This window comes from Melitaea cinxia, chromosome 20 (genome assembly GCF_905220565.1).
Source record: "Melitaea cinxia chromosome 20, ilMelCinx1.1, whole genome shotgun sequence".
In the NCBI taxonomy this organism is placed as follows: Eukaryota; Metazoa; Arthropoda; class Insecta; order Lepidoptera; family Nymphalidae; genus Melitaea; species Melitaea cinxia.
This window is the reverse complement of record NC_059413.1, coordinates 13518448-13524783: the sequence shown is the minus strand read 5'-3', so window position 1 is coordinate 13524783 and position 6336 is coordinate 13518448.

Genomic DNA, 6336 nt, shown 5'->3' with positions numbered 1-6336 from the left:
TTTTTTTACTATTCATCAATGAAAAAACCTGATGGTATTTTTTGTTTGTAATTAAAAAAAAACCTATATAGTTACAACAATGTCTTCATCTTCAAAATACTAAAGATTTTATTGATACCTACTTGGTTGAATCCTTCGTCTTTCACACGAGAGAAAAAAAAAACAAATGAAAAAGGGTTCCTATATAAACCCACTGGATTTAAATCTCTTAACTTATGCCACCTCGACGTTCCGAGGCAATGGTTTATAATTTTCCTAGCATGAGTAGCATCACTGTCTACTTCCAATCATAGTAATTAGTACCGAAGGCTTTATGATGTGCTTAACAGTGCGTTGGAGATTGACCGTACAATGATATTATACAGTATAAACTTAGACGGGGTGGTGTAGGTTTGTGTAAATACAAAAATCTGCCCTTTGTGGGAATCAGATTTAAAGTCTTTTTTTATTATAGTTTATAAATAACTTGTCAACTTGTTACTGTTGTAAGTACCTAATATAGCCAGAGCTCATATTCAAGGTAGGGCCAGCAATACGCTTGCCGTAGGTATCTACTTTATATGGTTTGACAATAAGATAGTTATTATTTATCTTACGAAAAAATCTACCATACGTTTTTTCATTTAAGCGAGATTAAGTTTTTTTTATACAACTAGGTTGGCAAACAAGCATTAGGCTCCCCTTCATCATTTCATCACCATTTTAGCCAACTGTAGTCCACTACTGGACATAGTCCTCCACAAGTTCGCGCCAAAAATGGCGTGAACTCATGTGTTATGCTCATAGTCACCACGCTGGGCAGGCGGGTTGGTGACCGCAAGGCTGGCTTTGTCGCACTGAAGGCGCTGCTACCCGTTCGGCCTGTGTATTTCAAAGCCCTTTTGACGTTCAACGTTGGATGGTTATCCCGCCATCGGTCGGCTTTTTAAGTTCCAAAGTGGTAGTGGAACTGTGTTATCCCTAAGTCGCCTCTTACAACACCTACGGGAAGTGAGGGGTGGCTATATTCTTTAATGCCGTAGCCACACAGCTTATAGCTTATGGTAAGTGATTACCGTAGCATATAGACCCTGCAACACCACAAATATCGCAAAGGCGCTGGCGACCCTACCCCCAATCCGTCCTAGGAGCTCTGGTCACCTTACTCACCACAGGAACACAACACTGCTTGAAAGCAGTATTATTTAGCTGTGATCTTCGGCAAGGTCGAGGTACTTCCCCAGGCTGATCAGTAACAAGCATACATCCATAGGAATAAACTTTATCGATTAATTCTCATAGTAAATCATTCCTAACACGGTAACTATTCCTCAACGAAGACTGTTAGATTTTGGACTATTTCCAGCGTTCTACGATAAATCGGCCAGAAAGTAATGGATCGTCGAGTTTAATATGACATCCACGTCGATATCATTGTGTACTGTAATCGTATCTAGGAGTACTGTAGTTGGGCAAAAGGTTTGTTTAGAACATAATTTCGAACTACTGTTATTAGTTTCTAAACTATCCCGGTTAATATTTTTAATAATAGGTACAGAAATTACTGCGATTGTTATTTTGATATTCCCGATATTTAGTGACCGTCAGTCCGCCAATACTTAAAACTTAGCTTTATTTTATTAAATTAATATATATTGGACATAAGTCTTTGGTGTTTAATATTTCTAAAGTTACTTTAAACGTCAACAAAATTAATGAATAGTCTGAAAGTAAGGAATGTTGAAGACAACGCGAAACACAGATGAGGTGAATATCAAAATTGTACCTAATCAATTAGCTTCCCCAGACAGAAACGCTTTTTTATAAAAACAATGAATTGGTCATGACCTCTTAAGCTGACTATTTATTTGCTAAGGATATTTTTTTGTTCGAGAAACAATGTAATTAATAGATTTCTTTGTTTTAATAAAAGATTATAAAATTGTTAGACTTCATCTAATGTTTGTGTTACGTGTGTGTTGTGTTCCTTTGAGTTTTAAGTTAGTGGTTCGTTTTATTTCACTTAAAACTACCCTAAAAAGTTCTATAAAATAACTTTTTAGCTAATAACATATTCGTTAAAAGTTATTTTAAAATATAAATATTAGAGAAATTTGTATTAAATTTAAAATAGGACTTTTGAATTCTTATAAAACATTCTGCGTTTAAACTAAAATAAAAAAATTTATATTTCACTGCAAAAAGTAATGCAGAATTGTATTAAACATTAAGCAAATACTTTATATTTGTTATTCTAACAAAAAAGTTGTTGATATCACTTTACTTTATAGTTTTTGCAATTTTAATGTTTAAATGTGTTTATTTTCGTAGATAATCTAACAAAAAAAAAAAATAAATAAATAAAAAATCTGAAGAATTAAGTCAAAACGTTTGAACCGTAAATATTCAGATGAGTTTTAAAATTAATGTTATGTAAACACAACTAGTTATATTTAAAATAATTTTATAAAATAGTCTCGTCAATTTAACAGAAGGCTTCGTTAAGTGGTGGCCGGTCACTCAAGTCGTTAACAGCGAATAATTTAGCGTCAAGGCCGAGGATATTAGTATGGTCATTGACCGTGTTTTTATCCTTGACCCGTATGAGGACAATAATATCGAATATATGTACACCTATAGATATATTTGTTTTTAACAGACTTCAAAGAAGGAGGAGGTTATCAATTTGACTATATTTTTTGTGTCTTACCTTATAACTTTTTACTGGGTGTTCCGAATTCGATAATTCTTTTTTTTTATTATCGAAAGCTAGTGCTTGTTATGGGGGTAAGGTATGGAATATTAAGACAAAGTAAAATTTGAAAATAAGCCAAGAATTTTCTTCGCTTATTTTACTTCGCTTTATTTTATTAGAATTAACACAGTTAGAAATCAAACATGCTATATAATTAAGGAATTTAAGGAAACATAATTCTTAAGTAAAATTAGGTATAGGTAATTGTTTTTTGTTACAAAGTAGTTAAGAGTTAATTTGACTTACATTTTAAGCTTGATCCAGAACAGTACAGAGTAACACGCATACATAATGTGTTTTATTTAAATGTTCTGACGTGTCAACGTCTAATAAATCGATAAACGCCGGATGCATGCACGAAAAAGGATGATTCGTTGTCCCGTTACGCTCATTGTACGCTTACACCGCATCTATCTCTCTTCCACTCGATTGGCCTATGTGTCTGAGGAGATCTTTTGTTATTGACGTTGTCACGTTAAGCCAACTTTACAGACAACCAAGTTTTTGTTAACCTTTCAGTTTCTAAGGTCTTAAAAATTTCATTGGGGTTGTTTTCTCGACCGCACTGATCAATCTCTTTCGGTCTTCTCCATCTTACGTGATATTGGCGAAATCATTTGTGCTTAGCCATAAATCCAAATTAATAAAAAAAGAAAAAAAAATTATCCAACAATAATTATATACATTAAACTCTACGTTTATAAAATAATGTATAATATTAAAAACGATTTTTCTAGTATCTAAGGAATGAGCGTCAGACGCGAATGTTATTTTTTTAAGGTTTTAATTACATTTAAATTATAGTGACTTCCGATGTATCTACGACTTATTGTAGATGAGAATGTGAGATATTTTATTCTCTGTAAAACTGGAATCTGTAATTAAATCGTAATGGCGGATGGTGGTTTTTTTTTGTTCCCTCATGATTCATCACATAAACATTTCACTGAATCTTATATATTACTAGCTGAGCCCGCAAACGTTTTGTCATGTATATTGTATGTTATCAACCCACCTTTAATTTCCGCACCCCCTTATAACCTAGGGGCATGAAAAATTGATGTTGGCCGATTCTCAGACCTACCCGGTATGCATACAAAATTTGTTGACACGAGAATTTTATATACAAGATAACCGGCAAACAAATTTATACACCAGAGATGCTTAGGCACGAAAACAAATTATAAGCGACTTTATGACAGAAATAGAAGCCTATGTTTTCAACAAAATTTGTTTCTGTATCACACAATCTGAAAGGAATAGGATGTGATTTTCATAGTTTTTTATTTTTTTATTTTTTTATTTTGGTACTTTTTGCAGTAAGGCTGGAAATGTTAGTACCATGTTTGCATAGTTATTACTTACTATCCTGGAGTTCTTGTAATTTTTTGTAGGTTATCTCTACACAATCTAGAAGTGGAGTTATTATACATATATAAGTTAATAGTAAAATCGTTAAATAATATTTCAGTAAATATTCCACGTGTATAAAGTCGCGGCTAAAAGCTAGTTTAAAAATAAGCAAGTACTTAAACGGGTTGTTCGCTCGTATATTCTGGAAACCTTTATTTAACTGATAGCATTACGCACTGGACGACCTCGGCGGGAAGACGTTACCCTTAGACGTATGGCGGAATAAAAAACAAATGAAAAGAAAATAAATTATAGTAATATTGTTTATGGAATATCATTTTTTTTTGTTATAAAAAGTGTGATCGGGCGAGACCTCCGGAACTTGAAAGGGAGATCTAAGTTAGTGAAGATGGGAAGGGAGAGAGTTACGTTTCTTAAGTCTTACTTCAGTCATGAGGTCTCAAGACTCAAACACACTCGTTTTTTAAACTTACACCATGACATGACATAACATGTAATGACGATGATATTAAGCATAGTTTTACAAACGATTTGTAGTAAATAATAATTTGCGTTTGAATAGTATAATTATGTGTGAATCCTGTTTGTATAAAGTATCTAATCTCTGCGGAGGTTTTTTTTTTTATACAACTTGGGTGGCAAACAAGCGTACGGCTCACCTGATGGTAAGCGATTACCTTAATTTATACACGCCAGTAACATCAAAAGTACCCTTACTTAGCACCGAGACACAACACTGTTTGAGGGTGGGGTTTGGGGAGTGTTGTTGAGCTGTTATCTTCTGTAAGATCGAGGTACTTCCCCGTCGGGTTACTCAAGATTTTGAGCAGGACATTTTCTGCTGTTCCCTACCTCAGTCTCGGCTGAGCTCAGTACTATAACATGAAGGCGGTTGCTGATGGGGGGGTTTACTCTGAGAATATGTATAAGGTTTTAAACTTTCACGATGACTATGAATACTTTTGCTTCTACGTCACGGTTTGAGACACGCGACCATGCCTGAAACGTCGCCGGAATGCCAAAATAATATTTGCAGTAAGTCCCGTAGAATAAAAAAGATATTCTGAGGAGCATGGACGTATCCAGAATTTATAAAGGGTGGGGCAGTGACAAATAAATGTAAGAATTAAATATCTATATAGTTGAAAATCTTAAATGCTTTTTTTTATCTGCAGTATCTAAACTTTTTTTTTATAATTTTTATCTACGTTTTGGTTAGTTTTACCTATGTATTCACAACTTTTTTTTAAATATATGGATTTTAGATTTACTTAGTAATGATCTGTACGTAATTTTTGTCTATGGTATGCCATGCATCTATATGCCCCTAATTGAAAGGACACATGTTTTTAAATAGCCTGTATATCTAAGAATTTTGTTATTAGCTTCGAGTCAGGATAGGGCAAATGCGCCATCTTGCCCCACTGTGAGCTCATCTGAGGAGTCGAGTGTTACCCGATGTGCAGTGAGGAGGTGGTACGAGGTAACCTAACAAGATATACAACTAACAACTACAATATTCTTTATTTCACTTTTTCGTTATTAATTTTAAAATTTTCTTTAACAAGTGATAATTTAAAAATTGTGAATATTTATGTGTTCGATAGAACATTGACCGTGGTTCAACATAATTAATTATGTATATAAAAAAAATTATAATATTATTAAATCTAAACTTGTTTTATGGTTAGGTACTCTAGCGTAATCAATTTTTTCTGTAATATTTTCTTTCGACTCGTCCGGCCACAGTGGTAAACACCGCTATCACGTCCTTAAGGGCATCGACCCTTTAAAGAATACAGGGACGACAATTGTATTTGATCGCAAACGAAAAAAAAAACCGGCTTCAATTACATCGACAAGTAATAGAGGAAAAAACGTAAGTAGACGAAAAAATTGCCAAGGAAATACGCGTTATCAAAGATTACTCGAAAAATAGTTATCAGATCTCGATCAAATTTAAATGGGACTACAAGACATGAAATTTCGATTAAATTAAAAATTATCAGAATCGATATATCCTGTGAAAAGTTATGCGGTATAATAACAACGACCCGACTAGAAAAAAGGTCAGGCTCATGTATCTGGATCATGTATCTGGACTGGATCAGGATAGAATGAGGCATGCCGGATCCGGTAAGCTCTATAAAGACCAGGTCTGGTCCAGACAAGGATAGCCTGATGTAAAATATAATCAAGTATGGTAAGGCATATTGGATCAGGACCCG